A 21,562-nucleotide genomic window follows, 5' to 3' on the forward strand; every position below is an offset into this window, starting at 1 on the left:
GTAAGGCTCGAGATGGACAATACCAGGCAAACATTCGCCGCAGAGGAATAGGGCCCAGGCCGTGAATAGCCCTGAACACAATACAAGCTGCTTTATAGCGAACCCGCAGATGAACCGGCAGCCAATGAAGCTCTCGCAGCGCTGCCGTAGAAGAACTATGATAAGGGCGAGAAAGGGCGAGTTTGGCGGCGATGTTCTGCACCCTTTGCAGCTTGCCCAGAAGTGTTACCGGGGCCTCCAGAAGCAGTGCGTTACAGTAGTCAAGTCGACTTAGGATGGTACAACGCACTACTTCTGGCCTGGCTTGCTCCGGGAGAAGGGGTAAGACCTTGCGCAGCAAACGAATAAGCATCATACATGTGGAAGTGGTCTTGTTTACATGTAGATCTAGCTGCAGGTTGGGCCCAAAAGTAACGCCCAGATTGCGTGCAGATTGTGCGGCTGACACCGTCTCAGAAAAGGACGGAGGCCAAAAGTCGGCCGGCAGATCGCGAGGAACTCGATCTGTAGAGCAGTGTAAGACCTCCGTCTTGGTACCGTTGAACTGTAACGAGTTCAAACGGAGCCATTCTGCTGTCGCCTGCATACACCGGTGGAAAGTCTCCAATGTGACTGCATCCTGACCCTCCAGAGAAAAGACCAGCTGGGTATCATCCGCATAATTGAATGTGGAGATACCAAAGGATTTGATGAGCTGGACTAGAGGGCGGAGGTAGATATTAAAAAGTATGGGGCTGATGGCAGAGCCCTGGGGAACACCTTGTCCCACTCTCCGCTCCTCTGAACTGAAGGGGGGTAGCGAAACCCTTTGCTGACGGCAGTCCAGATAGGAGATTAACCAATCCCTAGCTCTGTCTAGCTCTGTATATAGATATACACACTTCTACATACTATTGTAGAACATTAGGAGACAGCTGAATCGGCCTGTAGGTCTTTCAAAGCTTACAATATTATAGTCTGTGTTCTCAGTTTGTTAATTGACTCAAATGAGCCAGGTTAGTATTGAATGCCTTATGAAATATATTCATGCAAAGTAAATTTGGCTGCTGGCTGGGATAAAAACAAAAATATGCCAAAAACTGCAGTTTCTGCTAACTGTACTTCTTACCTGGGCCGTTACTTCATGGCTCTGTAGATGACCTTGGAACTCAAAAAGCAAAGACTACTTGCCGGAGAAATATATATGGGTGATATGCCTTACTTGCTGCTAAGACTGTTTCTTGATGAACAATTGAAACGTGCATGATTGAACACTGAAATTCAATCTTCCCTGCTGTTGAAGAAGCGTGCTGACAGCCAAAGGAAAAATAACACTTACTTAACTGTGAGAGAAGCTCCTCTCATGTAAATAGACACACAAGCTCTGAAACTGAAAATTCAAGGACAAAAACTGTTCACCACCTTGAACGCCAAACTTCTGCCGCTAAACCAAATTGCTGCGAAGTAACAGGTAGTGATACGCAATAGAACTAAACTCCCCTATCATGAAATTTAAGTAGTCAAGTAAACAGTTGAAGTGTGGAATTAGATTAATGCACGAGCATGAAGACCTGGTCCCTGGCTAAACTGCAAGAAACACTAGACTGCTACCAGGAAGTACAAAACCCACAGTGGCCACCATAATGGAGTACCACGTAAATCTGAAACCCACTAGAAAGAGACTCGGCAAAGCCGATTGCACCGGTAAATGAAGGTCCTTTTACAACTGAGGACTGACTGGGGGTTAGATGGACATTTAAAATGGCCAATCTTGACACCTCTTGCCGATTTCTGTACCTCTTTTGATTCTTTCTGTTCTTCTCTTGCCTCTTACTGTACCCCTCTTGCCTGTTTCTGCACCTGTCTTGCCTCTTTCTGCACCTCTCTTGGATTTTTCTGCACTGCTATTGTTCTTTTCTGTACTTCTCTTGCAAATTTCTGCACCCCTCTTGCCTCTTTCTGCACCCCTCTGCCCTCTTTCTGCACTACTCTTACCTCTTTCTGTACCTCTCTTGGCTCTTTCTGTATTTATGTTGCCTCTTTCTACACCTCTGTTGCACCTTTCTGCACTTCTCTTTCTTATTTTGGCACCTCTCTTGTTCTTTATGCACCCCTGTTGCCTCTTTCTGCACTCGTTTACTCTCTTTCTGTATCCCTCTTGCCTCTTTCTGCACCCCTCTTGCCTCTTTCTATACCTCTGTTGCTTCTTTTAGCACTTCTCTTTCCTCTCTCTGCACTTCTCTTGCCTGCTTCAACATCTCTCTTGTCTGTTTCTGCACCTCTGTTGCCTATTTCTGCAACTCATTTGCTTCTTTCAGCACTCCTCTTGCCTCTTTCTGTACCCTTCTTCTCTCTTTCTGCTCCTCTCTTTTCTCTTTCTGCACCCCTGTTTCCTCTTTTTGCACCTCTCCTGCCCGTTTGTGCACCTCTCTTGCCTCTTTTTTACTTGTCTTGCCTCTTTCTGTACCTCAGCTGCTCTTTCTGCATTTCTCTTGCCTCTTTCTGCACCCCTCTTGACTCCTTCTGCACATCTGTTCTGAACTTCTCTCACCATTTTCGACTCCCCTCTAGCCTCTTTATTCACCCCTATTGCTTTTTTCTTTACTTCTTTTGCTTCATTCTCTAATTCTCTTTTTGCACCCCTTTAGCCTATTTCGGCACCCCTCTTCCCTCTTTCTGCACTTCTCTTGCCTCTTTCTGCACCTCTCTTGCTTATTACTACAGCCCTCTTGCCTCTTTCTGCACCACTTTTGCTTCTTTCTGTACTTCTCTTGCCTCTTACTGTACCCCTCTTGCCTGTTTCTGCACCCTTCCTGCCTCATTCTGCACGTCTCCTTGTTTTTTCTGCACTGCTCTTGCTTCTTTCTTCACTTCTCTTGCAAATTTCAGCACCCCTCTTGCCTCTTTCTGCACTTCTCTTGCCTCCATCTGAACCTCTGTTGGCTCTTTCTGCAATTCTGCAGCCTCTTTCTACACCTCTGTTGCATCTTTCTGCACTTCTTTTGCTTCTTTCTGCACCTCTATTGTTTCTTTCTGCTCCCCTGTTGCCTATTTCTGCACTCATCTTCCCTCTTTCTGTATCACTCTTGCATCTTTTTGCACCCCTATTGACTCTTTCTGTACCTCCATTGCTTTTTGCTGCACCTCTTTTGATTCTTTCCGCACTTCTCTTGCTTCTTTCTTTACCCCATCTTGCCTCTTTCTGTACCTCTGTTGGCTCTTTCTGCAACTTCTCCCCTCTTTCTGCATCTTGCTTGCCTCTATATGTACCTATCTTTACTCTTTCTATACCTCTTTTAATTCTTTCAGCAATTATCTTGCCTCTTTTTGCACTTCTCTTGCCTGTTTCTATACCTCTCTTGCCGGTTTCTGTACCTCTGTTGCCTCTTTCTGCACCTCATTTGCTTCTTTCAGCACCCCTCTTGCCTCTTTCTGCAACCTTCTTTCCTTTTTCTTCTCCTCTCTTGCCTGTTTCTGCAACTCGGTTCCCTCTTTCTGCACCTCTCCTGCCTGTTGCTGCACCTCTCTTGCCTCTTTCTATACCTCGCTTGCCTCTTTCTGAATCTCTGTTGCTCCTTTCTGTACTTCGCTTGTCTCTTTCAGCACCCCTCTTGCCTCCTTCTGCACATCTGTTGCTTCTTTCTGCACTTCACTTGCCTCTTTATGCATCCTCTAGCCTCTTTCTGTTTCTTTTTTCTTTACTTCTGTTGCTTCATACTGTGATTATTTTGCTTCTTTCTGCACCCCTATAACCTCTTCCCACACGCCTATTCGCTCTTCTGCACCTCTCTTGCCTCTTTCGGCACCTTCCTTGCCTCTTTCTACACACTTCGCACCTCTTTCTTAACCTCGTTTGCTTCTTTCTGCACTCCTCATGGCTCTTACTGCACCCCTCTTACCTCTTTCTGCACCTCTGTTGACTCTGTCTGCACCCCGTTCCCTCTTTCTGCACCTATTTGGCCCTTTTCTAAAACACTCTTTCTTCTTTCTGCACTTCCCTTGCTTCTTTCTGCACTGCTCTTGGCTCTTTCTGTACCTCTCTTACCTCTCTCTGCATCTCTTTTGCCTCGTTCTATATTTTTCTTGCCTCTTTCTGCACCTTTGTTGCTTCTTTCTTTACTTCTCTTGCTTCTTTCTGTACCTCTCTTCCTTCTTTCTGCCCCCCTGTTACTTATTTCTGAACTCCTCTTACCATTTCTGTTCCCCTCTAGCCTCTTTATGCACACCTATTGTTTTTTCTCTTTTCTTCTTTTGCTTCATTCTGTAATTCTCTTGCTTCTTTCTGCACCCCTTTAGCCTCTTTCGGCACCCCTCTCCCCTCTTTCTGTATCTCTCTTGCCTCTTTCTGTTCCTCTCTAGCCTCTTTCTGCACTTCTCTTGCCTTTTACTGCAGCCTTCTTGTCTCTTTCTGCACCACTTTTGCTTCTTTCTGTACTTCTCTTGCCTCTTACTGTACCCCTCTGACCTGTTTCTGTACCCTTCTTGCCTCTTTCGTCACCTTTCTTGTTTTTTTCTGCACTGCTCTTGCTTCTTTCTGCACTTCTCATGCAAATGTCTTCAACCCTCCTGCCTCTTTCTGCACCGCTCTTCCCTCTTTCTGTACTTCTCTTGTCTCTTTCTCTACCTCTCTCGCCTCTTTCTGCACTTTTCTTGCCTTAATCTGCATCCCTCTGGCCTCCTTCTTCACCTCTCTTGCCTCTTTATGTTCCTCTCTTGCCTCTTTCTGCACTTTTCTTGCCTCTTTTTGAACCTCTCTTCCTTCTTTCTGCATCACCCTTGCCTATTTCTGGACCTCTTTTGCTTCTTTTTGTACTTATCTTGCCTCTTACTGTACCCCTCTTGCCTGTTTCTGCACCCTTCCTGCCTCATTCTGCACCTCTCTTGCCTCCATCTGAACCTCTGTTGGCTCTTTCTGCACTTCTATTGCCTCGTTCCACACCTCTGTGGCACCTTTCTGCACTTCTCTTGCTTCTTTCTGCACCTCTCTTGCTTAATTCTGATCCCCTGTTTCCTATTTCTGCACTCATCTTCCCTCTTTCTGTATCACTCCTGCCTCTTTTTTCTCCCTCTATGGACTCTTTCTGCAACTCCATTGCTTTTGCTGCACTTCTCTTGCTTCTTTCTGCACCTCTCTTGCTTCTTGTTGCACCCATGTTACCTCTTAATGCACCATTCTTCCCTCTTCCTGCAACTATCTTACCTCTTTATCCACCTCTCTTGCCCTTTTCTGCAGTTATATTGCCTCTTTCTGTACCTCTTTTGCTTCTTTCCGCACTTCTCTTGCTTCTTTCTGCACCCCCTCTTGCCTCTTTCTGCACCTCTGTTGGCTCTTTCTGCAACCTCTCCCCTCTTTCTGCATCTTGCTTGCCTCCATCTGTACCTCACTTTACTCTTTCCATACCTCTTTTACGTCTTTCAGCAATTCTCCTGCCTCTTTTTGCACTTCTCTTGCCTGTTTCTGCACCTCTCTAGCCGGGTTCTGCACCTCTGCTGCCTCTTTCTGCACCTCATTTGCTTCTTTCAGCATCCCTCATGCCTCTTTCTGCAACCTTCTTCCCTTTTTCTCCTCCTCTCTTGCCTCTTTCTGCAACCCAGTTCCCTCTTTCTGCACCTCCCCTGCCTGTTTCTGCACCTCTCTTGCCTCTTTCTATACCTCTCTTGCCTCTTTCTGAACCTCTGTTGCTTCTTTCTGCACTTATCTTGTCTCATTCAGCACTCCTCTTGCCTCATTCTGCACATCTGTTGCTTCTTTCTGCACTTTACTTGCCTCTGTATGCATCCTGTAGCCTCTTTCTGTTTCTTTTTTCTTCACTACTCTTGCTTCATACTGTGATTCTCTTGCTTCTATCTGTACCCATGTAACCTCTTTCCACAAACCGATTCCCTCTTCTGCACCCCCCTTGCCTCTCTCTGCACCTTTCTTGCCTCTTTCTGCATACTTCTCACCTCTTTCTTTACCTCTTTTGCTTCTTTCTGCACTCCTCTTGGTTTTTACTGCACCCCTCTTATCTCTTGTCTGCAATCTGTTTCCTCTTTCTGCACCTATTTAGCCCTTTTCTGCAACGCTCTTTCTTCTTCCTGCAGTTCTCTTGCCCCCTTCTGTACTCTGTTGCTTCTTTCTGCACTTCCCTTGCCTCTTTCTACAGCCCTCTTGACTCTTTCTGCACCCCAATTGCTTCATTCTGTACTTCTCTTGCTTCATTATGTACCTCTCTTGCTTCTTTCTGCACTGCTCTTGCCACTTTCTGTACCTCTCTTACCTCTTTCTGCATCGCTTTTGCCTCGTTCTGTATTTTTCTTGCCTCTTTCTGCACCTTTGTTTCTTCTTCCTGCACTTCTCTTGCTTCTTTCTGTACCTCTCTTGCTTCCTTCTGCACCCCTGTTGCCACTTTCTGTATATATGTAACCTCTTTCTGCACCTCTCCTGCCTGTTTCTGCACCTCTCTTCCTCTTTCTGCGCTTCTCTTGTCTCTTTCTGCACCTCTCTTGTTTCTTTTTGCACTTCTCTAACCTCTTTAAGCACCCCTCTTGCCTCTTTTTTGCACCTCTTTTGCTTCTTTCGGCACTTCTCTTACCTCTTTCTGCATCTTTGTTGCTTCTTTCTGCATTTCTCTTCTTTCTTTTTGCACCTCTCTTGCTTCTTTGAGTACCCCTGGTGTCTCTTTGTGCACCAGTATTCCCTCTTTCTGTGCCTCTCTTGCCTTTTTCTGCACCTCTGTTGCCACTTTCTGTATATATGTAACCTCTTTCTGCACCTCTCCTGCCTGTTTCTGCACCTCTCTTGCCTCTTTCTGCGCTTCTCTTGTCTCTTTCTGCACCTCTCTTGTTTCTTTTTGCACTTCTCTAACCTCTTTAAGCACCCCTCTTGCCTCTTTTTTGCACCTCTTTTGCTTCTTTCGGCACTTCTCCTACCTCTTTCTGCATCTTTGTTGCTTCTTTCTGCATTTCTCTTCTTTCTTTTTGCACCTCTCTTGCTTCTTTGAGTACCCCTGGTGTCTCTTTGTGCACCAGTATTCCCTCTTTCTGTGCCTCTCTTGCCTTTTTCTGCACCTCTGTTGCTTCTTTCTGAACTTCTTGGGCCACTTTCTGTACCCCTCTTGACTCTTTCTGCACCTCTGTTGCTTCTTTCTACACTTCTCTTGTTTCTTTCTGCACCTCTCTTTCCTCTTTCTGCAACTCTCTTGCTTCTTGCTGCACCTCTCTTGCTTATTTCTGCACCCCTGTTGTGTCTTTCTTCACTAGTCTTCCCTCTTTTTCTGTACGTCTCATGCCTCTTTCTGTATTCCTGTTGCTTCTTTCTGCACTTCTCTCAGGTTCCTTCTTTCTGCACTTCTCCTGCCTCTTTCTCCACCTCTGTTGCTTCTTTTATCACTTCTATTGCCTCTTTCTGCACCCTTCTTGCCTCTTTCTGCACCCTTCTTGCCTCTTACTGTACCTCTCTTGCTTCTTTCTGCACTTCACTTTCCTCTTTCTGAGCTGCTGTTGCTTCCTTCAGCACTTTTCATGTTTCTTTCTCCACCTCTCTTCACTCTTTCTGCACTTTGCTTGCTTCTTTCTGTACCTGTTTCTTCTTTTTGCACTTTTATTGCCTCTTTCTACACCTCTATTGCTTCTTTCCGCTCTACTTTTTCTTCTTTCTGCACCCCTCTTGTTTCTTTCTGTACTTCTCTTGCTTCTTTCTGAACCTCTTGTGCCTCTTTCTACACCTCTATTGTTGCTTTCCGTACTTCTTGTGCCCCTTTCTTCACCCCTCTTGCCTGTTTCAGCACCTCTGTTGGTTCTTTCTGTACTTCTAGTGCTTCTTTATGTACCTCTCTTACCTCTTTCTGTTCCAAAACTCCACACTTAGAAGAATTTCCAAGTGAAACCAGTCAATGTAAGCCTATGGAAGGAAATTCAAGTTACTGGTAAGTACAGTTAAAATTACTTTTCAGAATCAGTGCTGGGCTCAATGATGCAGCACTGACGTGTCTCCTGATAACAAGTGAGTAAATCGGAATTCGTAATTCAGCTGACTTTACTTCGGTCCAGTATATATAGAGACACTTTCCTACACCATCCCCTACCTTCACCTCTATGCAAACACCCCGTGTGGCACGTTTTAAGTTGAGGAATTGATTCTCCTTCAATCCTGAGGGTCCCTAGGGTCCACCTAGCCCACTAGGTACATCCAGTAAGTGCCACAGAGCTGCATTGCAGAGAGGTGTAAAAAAGGGGCGTGGCCTCTGAACACCTCTCTGCAACGCAGCTCCCTGGCCCATACTGGAGGCACCTGGTGGGAAAGTTGGCCCCTAGGGACCCTCAAGACTGAAGAGGAATTAATTCCTCAACTTAAAACGCACCAGAGGGCGCGTTTGTACACTGGTGAAGGAAGGGGCCGAGGCCTGAGGTGACATGTCTGCAAACACGCCCTGTGGCATGTTTTAAGTTGGGGAATTAATTCCTCTTCAATCCTGACATCCAGTGGGTGCCAACTAGCCCATCAGGTACCTCCAGTATTCGCCAGGGAGCTGTGTTGCAGAAAGGTGTTCAGAGGCCACGGCCCTATTTACAACACTTTGCAATGCAGCTCCGTGAAGCTTACTGGAGGTACCGGGTGGTCTAGTTGGCCTCCAGGGGACTTCAGGATTGAAGATGAATTAATTCCCCAACTTAAAATGCACCACAGGGAGTGTTTGCACACATATCACCTCATTCCCGCCCCCTACCGTCACCACTGTGCAAACGTGCTCCCTGGTGCGTTTGAAGTTGGGGGATTAACTCCCCTTGAATCCTGTGGTCCTGTGGGGGCCAACTAGCCCACCAGGTACCTCCAGTAAGCACCACAGAGCTAAGTAATGAGAGGTGTAAAAAGGGCCATGGCCTCAGAACGCCCCTCTGCAACACAGCCCCCTGGCACATACTGGAGGTTTCTAGTGGGCTAGTTGGCCTCCATGGACCCCCAGTATTCAAGGGGAATTCGTACCCCATCAGCAAAAGCGCCATGGGGTGCATTTGCAGAGTGGTGCAAGAAGGGGGCGTGGCCTCCAGCACCATCCCATTAAAAAAAAAAATTTAAGAAGGGCGGCTGTGTGGCCCTCCTTCTTTTTCTGAAATATTGGCCCTGGGCACCCCATCCCCCAGGGCCTGCCCCCCAATTTTTTTTTTTTTATGTAAAATTTGGGAAGGGGGCTGCGTGGCCCCCCTCCCGAGGCCATAATCTGCCCCGGGGACCCCATCCCCTGGGGCATTTCCCTTTTTGTTATACATTTTTTTGGAGGGGGGCTGCCTTGCCACCCTCCTGTGGCCACTTATGGCCCTGGGGACCCCACTGCCCCGTGGAAGCCTTTTTTTTTTCTTTTTTCAATTTGATTAGGGGGCTGCGTGGCCCCCCTCCCAGTCCCAGCCGGCTCCCCGTGTCCTGCAGGAGCCGGCATTGCTTTTCTACATGGGGAGCACCTAACATTCTGCTCCCCATGTGGAAAAGCAATCTGCTTTGATTCATTGAAGCGAGAGAAGGTTTCCCTGCTCTCGCTTCAATGAAGCTAAGCAGTTTGCAATGACAGGGTGGGAGCCATGAGGCTGTCATGGCTCCCACCCTGCCCTGTCATTGCAAACGGCAGTGTCCAGGGGGTAGGCACCCTGGGACACTGCAGGAGCTGGCCCTGGGGGGTGTCGGGACCCAGGGCCATCAAGGGCTCCAGGAGGGGGTCCGCATAGCCCCCTCCCCACAATTTACAAAGCCCCAGGGGTGGTGGTCCCCCAGGGCTGGGGGGGTCCATCACTGACCCCCCCAATTTTAATGCCCCGGGGAGGTGGTGGTCCCTGGGGCATTTGGGGGGGCTTGAGCCCCCCAAACAGACTTTTTTAGAAAGAAAAATAAAAAAATCAAGTCCCGGGGGTGGCATTCTTCGGGGCTGCAGGGGGGTAATGTCCCCCCCCGAATATCAATGAAGTTAAGCCCCACAGTGGCAGTCTGTGGGGCTGTGGGGGGGCAGTGTGCCCCCCACAATCTCAATTACGGTGAGCCTCGGGGGGTAGCAGACCTTGGAGCCCCCCAAAATATACTATTAAGCCCCGGGTGTGGGGGTCCCCGGAGCTGCGGGTGGGCCGTGTGCCCTCCACAATTATACATGATTTTGCTCCGGGGGTGGCAGTCCCCGGGGTAGTGTGGGGGGGATTGGAGCCCCGACATTTTTTTTATAAGCATGCCCCTGCTAATTAGCACCGAAGTGCGTGTGCCCGGGCTTCGTTTTGTTTTTTATTGGCAAGATCCACGCACCCTGCGCTGATTTTGCCAATTTTTACATAAAAAATAATTTGGAGGGCCTTGCGGGTCCTTGTGGGGCCCCCTGAGCAGTCCTAGGGGGTCAGGGTGTTTCTACCGTGACCCCTTTTCGCGTTTTGCATGTTTTTTCATTAGGTAAAACCGAGGCACAATATGGCTGCCAACACTTCCTGATCCGGAGTTTTGACAGCCAATTAGAATACAGCTCGCGCACGGCAGGGCGCGCTTAGGGTGCGCGGATACACCACGGCCATGGATATATATGTACTTTTAATTGTGATTTTCTCAGGAACTACTGAACAGATTACACGCAAAAGGCACAAGTCTGAACCAAGGACTACCTCTATGCCAAATTTGGTGTGATTCCGTTCAGCAGTTCGGGCTGTAGCCGCTATGAACTGTTCCTATGGAAAATTGCATGGGGAAAACACGTTTTGGGACCTCCCTTTTTTCTTGGCCCCCCACTTTACAAATCAATCCGAGACATTCAGTATGGGAGCGGACCGGAGCTGGCCATTAGTTTTGACATTTTTTAGGCCTGGGCTGTAAATTACATTCCGCTGGCGGACTTTGCGGAATTTGGGTAATTTCGCGTTCCGTGGAGAACGCAAAATTGCCCAAATTTCTGCGTTCCGCCACTTCGAGAAATTTTTTGCTTGTTCGCGTTTTCTAAACGCATGTTCACAAGATATTTCACCCTGAGCATGCAAACAGCAATTGCGAACAAGAAAAAAGCATTGCGAACAAGCAATTCAGCATGTTCGCAGAATTTCTGCTTGTTCACGGAGATTTTTCACAGTTTTGCGGAGATTTGCATAACGTGATTACGCAAATTCCACCCACCCGTAAAAAATTTGCCAAGATTCGTCAACTGGCACCAAAGTTATTACAAATAGAATGTTGCAGATTTCCTATGGAAAATAGGTCCTAACTATAACAACCTACTGGCGACCTTGTTCAAAGAATGAACGTTGAAAGAACCTGGGAGCCGTAATATATATATATATATATATATATATATATATATATATATTACCTACTGGCGATAGCCAGTAGGTATATATAGTTAGGATTTTTTTCCTATGGATTTTTGAAAATTCTATGTCGAATAACTTTGGCTTATGAGGACAGAATTGGCTGAAATGTTCAGGAAAATGGAACATTATGTTTCTGAGCAGCCCCTGAAAATTTGGGGGGTTTTCGTCAAGGGGGGGCCGAGAAAAAAGGGGGGTCCCAAAACGTGTTTTTCCCATGCAATTTTCCATAGGGCGGTTGGCCTCACTTTTAGCCTGAACGGCTGAATGGATTTACACCAAACTTGGCAAAATTGTAGGGACTGGTAGCCCGATGTGCCTTTGCTATGTCTCAAGATATAGGCTCCAGTGGTTTTTACGAAAATTAACTTTGAAAAACATAAATTGGGCTACATTGGGCTATATATATGTTGGAGCCCAAATGTAGCCCAATGTAGCCCAATGTAGCCCAATGTAGCCCAAAGATGGCCACCAGAGACAAAAAACCAAATGTAGCCCAAATATCAGCCAGATGTAGCCCAACTATAGCCCAATGACAGATTGTCCCAGAGTGTTCTAAAGAACAACTAGAGTGCTAACAGTCCTACTTATTACAAAGGTATGGCACACCTGAAGCCATCTTGATTGGAATAAAGTGGTAACTCTTAAAACATTTAATTTAAAAAGGAACAAAATGAGGGGGTTCATTTTGCCATAGAAAGTATGATTAGCGAATATATGACGAAATCCCGCATACCATCAGTCCGCAAAAAAAATCCCGCATGTACTATTAGGCCGCAAATTAAAATAACGAAAACTTTTAGAACGAATATGCCTTTAGCATACACTAAACAACTAAACTACCCTAAACCCTAAAACACTACCCCCAGCATGACCCTACACTACACAAACACTACAACACTACCCTAAACCCTAAAACACTACCCCAGCATGACCCTACACTACACAAACACTACAACACTACCCTAAACCCTAAAACACTACCCCCAGCATGACCCTACACTACACAAACACTACAACACTACCCTAAACCCTAAAACACTACCCCCAGCATGACCCTACACTACACAAACACTACAACACTACCCTAAACCCTAAAACACTACCCCCAGCATGACCCTACACTACGCAAACACTACAACACTACCCAAAACCCTAAAACACTACACCCCAGCATGACCCTACACTAGGCAAACACTACAACACTACCCTAAACCCTAAAACACTACCCCCAGCATGACCCTACACTACGCAAACACTACAACACAACCCTAAACCCTAAAACACTACCCCCAGCATGACCCTACACTACGCAAACACTACAACACAACCCTAAACCCTAAAACACTACCCCCAGCATGACCCTACACTACGCAAACACTACAACACTAACCTAAATCCTAAAACACTACACCCCAGCATGACCCTACACTACGCAAACACTACAACACTACCCTAAACCCTAAAACACTACCCCCAGCATGACCCTACACTACGCAAACACTACAACACTACCCAAAACCCTAAAACACTACACCCCAGCATGACTACACTACGCAAACACTACAACACTACCCTAAACCCTAAAACACTACCCCCAGCATGATCCTACACTACGCAAACACTACAACACTACCCTAAACCCTAAAACACTACCCCCAGCATGACCCTACACTACGCAAACACTACAACACTACCCTAAACCCTAAAACACTACCCCCAGCATGACCCTACACTACGCAAACACTACAACACTACCCTAAACCCTAAAACACTACCCCCAGCATGACCCTACACTACGCAAACACTACAACACTACCCTAAACCCTAAAACACTACCCTCAGCATGACCCTACACTACGCAAACACTACAACACTACCCAAAACCCTAAAACACTACCCCCCAGCATGACCCTACACTACGCAAACACTACAACACTACCCAAAACCCTAAAACACTACCCCCAGCATGACCCTACACTACGCAAACACTACAACACTACCCTAAATCCTAAAACACTACCCCCAGCATGACCCTACACTACGCAAACACTACAACACTACCCAAAACCCTAAAACACTACACCCCAGCATGACCCTACACTACGCAAACACTACAACACTACCCTAAACCCTAAAACACTACCCCCAGCATGACCCTACACTACGCAAACACTACAACACTACCCAAAACCCTAAAACACTACACCCCAGCATGACCCTACACTACGCAAACACTACAACACTACCCTAAACCCTAAAACACTACCCCCAGCATGACCCTACACTACGCAAACACTACAACACTACCCAAAACCCTAAAACACTACACCCCAGCATGACTACACTACGCAAACACTACAACACTACCCTAAACCCTAAAACACTACCCCCAGCATGATCCTACACTACGCAAACACTACAACACTACTCTAAACCCTAAAACACTACCCCCAGCATGACCCTACACTACGCAAACACTACAACACTACCCTAAACCCTAAAACACTACCCTCAGCATGACCCTACACTACGCAAACACTACAACACTACCCAAAACCCTAAAACACTACCCCCCAGCATGACCCTACACTACGCAAACACTACAACACTACCCAAAACCCTAAAACACTACCCCCAGCATGACCCTACACTACGCAAACACTACAACACTACCCTAAATCCTAAAACACTACCCCCAGCATGACCCTACACTACGCAAACACTACAACACTACCCAAAACCCTAAAACACTACACCCCAGCATGACCCTACACTACGCAAACACTACAACACTACCCTAAACCCTAAAACACTACCCCCAGCATGACCCTACACTACGCAAACACTACAACACTACCCAAAACCCTAAAACACTACACCCCAGCATGACCCTACACTACGCAAACACTACAACACTACCCTAAACCCTAAAACACTACCCCCAGCATGACCCTACACTACGCAAACACTACAACACTACCCTAAACCCTAAAACACTACCCCCAGCATGACCCTACACTACGCAAACACTACAACACTACCCTAAACCCTAAAACACTACCCCCAGCATGACCCCACACTACGCAAACACTACAACACTACCCTAAACCCTAAAACACTACCCTCAGCATGACCCCACACTACGCAAACACTACAACACTACCCAAAACCCTAAAACACTACCCCCAGCATGACCCCACACTACGCAAACACTACAACACTACCCAAAACCCTAAAACACTACCCCCCAGCATGACCCCACACTACGCAAACACTACAACACTACCCAAAACCCTAAAACACTACCCCCAGCATGACCCTACACTACGCAAACACTACAACACTACCCAAAACCCTAAAACACTACCCCCAGCATGACCCTACACTACGCAAACACTACAACACTACCCAAAACCCTAAAACACTACCCCCAGCATGACCCTACACTACGCAACCATTACAACACTACCCAAAACCCTAAAACACTACACCCCAGCATGACCCTACACTACGCAAACACTACAACACTACCCAAAACCCTAAAACACTACACCCCAGCATGACCCTACACTACGCAAACACTACAACACTACCCAAAACCCTAAAACACTACCCCCAGCATGACCCTACACTACGCAAACACTACAACACTACCCTAAACCCTAAAATACTACACCCCAGCATGACCCTACACTACGCAAACACTACAACACTACCCAAAACCCTAAAACACTACCCCCAGCATGACCCTACACTACGCAAACACTACAACACTATCCTAAACCCTAAAACACTACGCCCAGCATGACCCTACACTACGCAAACACTACAACACTACCCTAAACCCTAAAACACTAGCCCCAGCATGACCCTACACTACGCAAACACTACAACACAACCCTAAACCCTAAAACACTACCCCCAGCATGACCCTACACTACGCAAACACTACAACACTACCCTAAACCCTAAAACACTACCCCCAGCATGACCCTACACTAAACAACCACCACAACTCTACACTACACTAACACAACACTACACTACACAACACTACACTACACTACACAATCACTAACCCACGAAAAAATTAACACAAACCCACTTACCTCTCTCGTCATCGTGGTTTTCACAACGCAAATGCATTTACCATACATGCCTTTAAAACGTAATTCTTTGTAAAGGCATGCGCGATAAATGCACATGCGTTTTGAAAAAATGCGGGATAATGGTATGCGAGCTCAATGACCTTGCGGGATAATGGTATGCGGACTGAAAGTCTGCGGGATAGAAAATGCGGGAAAATGGCTGCAAACCATGATTAGCAGCAGACTTCCCTGGTGAGCACTAGCTTTACTACAGTGATCTAATGAGCAACTAGAGTGCTAACATTCAGAATTTATGGCAAATGTGTGACACATCTGAATGCCTTCTTGATAGAACCAAAGTAAACAAGCATTGAAAATGCAATAGATCTCGCCCTCGTTTAAGTTAAAGCCATTCTGTTTGTAATGAGGTGGCTTTTTAGCTTTGCTTTTATTAGTGTTTTTAAAACTTTCATGTAAATAACATGCATATGTATGCATATATGTATATGTATGCATGCATTTATATTTATATAGATATGCAGATTACATATGTTTATATATGTATATTACCTACTGGCGATAGCCAGTGGGTATATATAGTTAGGATTTTTTCTCTATGGGATTTCTGAAAATTCTATGTCTAATAACTTTGGCGTTTGTGGACGGAATTGGCTGAAATTTTCAGGAAAATGGCACATTTTTTTTCTGAGCAGCCCCTGAAAATTTGGTGGGGTTTCGTCAAGGGGGGGCCGAGAACAAAGGGGGGTCCCAAAACACGTTTTTCCCATTCATTTTTCCATAGGGCGGTTGGACTCACTTTTAGCTCGAACGGCTGAATAGATTTACATGAAACTTGGCAAAATTGTAGATATGGTTTGCCCGACGTGCCTTTGCTATGTCTCAATATATGTGCTCCAGTGGATTTTGAGAAATTAACGTTTAAAAAAATATATATATCTGTGACAGCGCTCCGGTTAGCGCCCCGGTTCGCGTACCTGACGCGTAACGGAACTTCGCGAAGCGAATCTGATTGGCTCTCCGGTGTCTGTCAACATTCTAAACAAACCGGAGCGGCCGCCATCTTGTCTCTCGGTACGATCGAGATACAAGATGTGGTGAAAAACGAAGGGGGAAATGAAGGAAAGGGGGCAAGGTAGACCACTCCTGACCCCCTAGGATTGATGAGGGGGATATTAAAGTGCCCCGCGGGGCAAAACATTTTGCGATTTTACGCCGTAGAGGTGCGTCCCGGTACGCGAACCGGGCAGCTCACCGGGCAGCTAACCGGGCAGCTAACCGGCAGCGTAGCTGTCAACATTGTAAACAGTCCGGAGCGGCCGCCATCTTGTCTCTCGGTAGGTTCGAGAGACAAGATGTGGTGAAAAAAGAAGGGGGAAATGAAGGAAAGGGGGCAAGGTAAACCCCTCCTGACCCCCTAGGATTTATGAGGGGGATATTAAAGTCCCCCGCGATTTTTCGCAGTAGAGGCGCTTCCCGGTACGCGAACCGGGCAGCTAACCGGCAGCGTAACGGGAGTCCGCCATCTTGTGTTTTTGGAGCGTCCGGTTCACGTACCGGGTAGCGTCCCGGTAAGCGTAACAAGGGGAAAACCAAGAGAAACAGTAAAAAAAAAATTAAGGGAATAGATTTCCAGCAAACTTGGCAAAATTGTAGGGACTGTTTGTTTGATGTGCCTTTGCAAGGCCTCAAGATATGTGCACGTGTGGATTTTGTCTAATTAAGGTTAAAAAAAATATATATATCTGTAAGCGTGCTCCGGCACGCTTACGTTACGGGTTTTGTTTGCGCTGCAGAACCGATACGTCACGGTTATGCAACGCGTCATGAGGCGTCTCACGTGGCTACGTGATACGTCACGTAATAAAGAATATATTTTACAGCTATAGATATTAGCTTTTAAAAAACCAATGAAATTCACTGAAAAAACCATAGGTTATAGACCATATATAGTTAGGAATTTGCATTTACAAAACCTTGAAAATTCACTGAAAAAACCATAGGTTAGAGACCATATATAGTTAGCTGGACATTTTATTGACAAAAAACCAATGAAATTCCATATATAGTTAGTTGCACTAACTATATATCGCGCACCCGCAATCCACTGCTGATGATGTCACATATTACATCATTCATGACATGGTCAGTGACATCACTGATGACATCACTGATGACATCTCAAATGACATCACTGATGACATCTCAAATGACATCAGTGATGACATCATGACACACCAATACCAGTTACTACATACGCACTCACTGATTCCTACGTCTACATACACATTCACTCATTCACCCATACAATCACTCATACATACAGTCACTCATTATTACACTATCATATGCACTCATACACCTATGCAGACACTCACACACTGCCACTCATCCATGGAGTTACTCACACACCTAGTCAGTCCTGTAAAGAATTAATCACACTTCCATTTCCTCATCTATACAGTTAAACACAGAACACCATACTTCAGTGACATCACTGATGACATCACTGATGACATCTCAAATGACATCACTGATGACATCATGACACACCAATACCAGTTACTACATACGCACTCACTGATTCCTACGTCTACACACACATTCACTCATTCACCCATACAATCACTCATACATACAGTCACTCATTATTACAACACTATCATATGCACTCATACACCTAGTCAGTCCTGTGAAGAATCAATCACACTTCGATTTCCTCATCTATACAGTTAAACACAGATCACCATACTTTTCACACATATACTAACACATACTTACTCTCTTATACAATCACTGATACAAGTACACATTGATATGCACAGAGTCACACACCTCCCAGCCAGCCACACACACACTCAGTCTTCCATACATCCACTCATTCTTCAATATGTAAAACATATTTAAACTTTACAAAAACACACAGACACTAGATGATGTCATCAGTGATGTCATTTGAGATGTCATCAGTGATGTCATCAGTGATGTCATTTGAGATGTCATCAGTGATGTCATCAGTGATGTCACTGACCATGTCATGAATGATGTAATATGTGACATCATCAGCAGTGGATTGCGGGTGCGCGATATATAGTTAGTGCAACTAACTATATATGGAATTTCATTGGTTTTTTGTCAATAAAATGTCCAGCTAACTATATATGGTCTCTAACCTATGGTTTTTTCAGTGAATATATATATATATTTATATTACCTACTGGCGGTCGCCAGTAGGTATATATAGTTAGGATTTTTTCCCTATGGGATTTCTGAAAATTCTATGCCTAATAACTTTGGCGTTTGTGGACGGAATTGGCTGAAATTTTCAGGAAAATGGCACATTTTGTTTCTGAGCAGCCCTTGAAAATTAGGGGGGGTTTTGTGGAGGGGGGGCCGAGAAAAAAGGGGGGTCCCAAAACGCGTTTTTTCCATGTTAATTTCCATAGGGCGGTTGGACTCACTTTTAGCCCGAACGGCTGAATGGATTTGCACGAAACTTGGCAAAATTGTAGGGACTGTTAGCCCGATGTGCCTTTGCTAGGTCTCAATATATGTGCTTCAGTGGATTTTGAGAAATTAACGTTTAAATCAAGATATATATCTGTAACAGCGCTCCGGGCAGCGATCCGGTTAGCGAACCTTTCGCGTATCGGAACTTTGCGATGCGAAGCTGATTGGCCCTCCGGTGTCTGTCAACATTCTAAACAGTCCGGAGCGGCCGCCATCTTGTCTCTCGGTAGGATCGAGAGACAAGAGGAGGCCAAAACAAAGGGGGAAATTACCATAAGGGGGCATAGTAGATCCTCGTTGACCCCCTAGGTTTTATGTGGAGGTTTTAAAAGGGCCTAGGAGGGTCCAAAAAAAAAAAAAAAATTTTTTTTTTGCGTGGTAAGCGCCAAGTTCGCGAACCGGAAAGCGTTCTGGGCAGCGAACTTTAAGGATAAAAGAATGATAGACTTTTCTAATACTGTATGTTAATTATTTGTTGTTTTTGTTCGTTTTTTTTTGTTTTCTTTTTTTTAAAGTTTTTTTTTATTTTGATTGTTTTTCATAATTTATTAAACTTTCTAACATTTCAGTGTCTGAAATGTCATTATTTTCTTGAAATATTCTTTGCAATCTGTGAGGTTGTAAAATGTCCTCATTTGCAAGGAGGGCATCTACTGCTTGGACACATTGCAGCAGTTCATTATCCAAGCTTTCATCCATAAATTCCATGTCAATTTGTTCAATCAATTCCTGGCTGCTCTCTTGCAGGTCCATCTCAAAAGAAACTTGCTGCTCGCCTTCCATTTTGCCTGAAATTTGGATTAAAAAAATATATATTAGTAGAGATAGGGCAATGTTGGGATTAATTTTAGATAGTCAGTTTTTATCAGTGAATTTATCTTTTGGCAGTGTATAGTATCAGAGTGGAAATAGGACTATAAAAAAGTGTATGTGATGTAACCAAGACAAGCCTAACTCCATTCATAACTATAACAGAGAAGTCTATCTAAATACATTACTACTACAGAGGGATAGTGTATATCTAGCAGAAAAAGTCTACTATATTAAGTTATAGTGCACAATATATTTCATTTTTAGAAATTATAACTTACCTTCACAAAGAAGTTGAAGTTTTTGGAAGCTATTGAAATGTGAGGTACAACAAGAAGTAGTAGTCAAAATGGCTGTGTTTCCTTCTCTTCCTTTATATATATACAGGTATATAACCAATCAAATGTCAGGTAATAAAAGTAGAAAATGAAAGTAACATTTTCATTGGTTGTCAATTCCAACACTTCAGATGTGTTTTGTGAAGTAATTTACCTCACGGTACTTAGAGAGGTCTACAGGCTTAATGGCTAAATGGAATTTCAATCAAATTTGTGAAAATGAAAGGGATTGTTATGTAGTATGAGCTAATCTATATTTGGTGAGAGTGTCTCTAGTCGTTTTTCTGTAAATTACTTTCCCACCTTTTTTTTAGGACCGCTTTCCGGGAAGCGGCCCGGTTCGCGAACCTTAAGCGTCACGGGAGTCCACCATTTTGTGTTTCGGTCGCATTAAGATACAAGATGGAGGGCAAATAATGTTTAGAATGGGTAGAAGGGGTCATGGTAGACTTATCTTGACCCTCTAGGTTTTCTGAGGGTGGCTGAGGAGGCTTATATGTGCGGAAAAAAACATTTTTTTAAAAAATTCCGCGAGGTTAGCTTTCGGTTCGCGAACCGGGTAGCGCCCCGGGGAGCGTATTTTGTGGAAAATTAGTGAAAAAAGCTAGAAAAAAATAATAATTGTGAGTGATCAGATGAAGGGTAGCTCTGAGAAGAGCTTTTGGGTTTATGGTACATTTAGGTACTTATAAGTAGGTACCAATGCACAGTCTTAAATTCAGAATGAAAATTCTGTTGCCCTCATCTGAGAAGTGAACTCCATCTCCTCTGTAGATATCTTGCATGTAGTAACGCAAGTTATTGTTGTATAGAGAGCCCATTCCATGGTCTCTCATGAAAGCTGAAACAGATTTGTTTACATGCTTCCTCGCTTTCTCAATTTGTGGACAAAATTGGTTGGACCACCTCCATTTCTGTCGTTGGCATATATTGGAATATACCAAGGCAGTTTGAGGAAAAAGTGCCATTAATTGCTCAAAGGTGTCCTTTAAAAGCATTTCCAGACCTACCCCTGTCAAAGTGCCCAAATCATTACCTCCACAGTGCACTATTAACAGGTCAGGTTTTGGCAAATGCATAAAGGTTTTCACCAATGGTATCAATTGGTGACATTTTAATCCTCTTTGGCCCAACCACTTAATTTCCACATCTTGTAAATTGAGGTTAGGTAAATTTCTGTTCTCAGCATACCTTTGAGCCCAGTGGATGTAACTATGTCCAACAATCCAGACCTTAAACATGGTGGGAGAAGGTTGTTCTGCAGTCAGATGAAGTGTGGTAATGAAAGGGCAGTTGAAACAGTAGGAGTTTCTAAAGAAAAAAAACTGTGGATTTCCAATGCTAATGATTCATTAGCAGTGATTGGTGCATTTCCATTTCTGAAAACAGAAAGTTAGGGTGCATGGATGTGTTCTTTGAAACATGTAATTTGAATGGTCAAGGAAGAAACATTTAATGAAAGATTGCACTGGATACGCAGGTGCACTGAGAGTTCAGAGTTCAATTGAAACATTG

The sequence above is a fragment of the Lissotriton vulgaris genome, chromosome 2_1 (genome assembly GCF_964263255.1).
Source record: "Lissotriton vulgaris chromosome 2_1, aLisVul1.2, whole genome shotgun sequence".
Lineage (NCBI taxonomy): Eukaryota > Metazoa > Chordata > Amphibia > Caudata > Salamandridae > Lissotriton > Lissotriton vulgaris.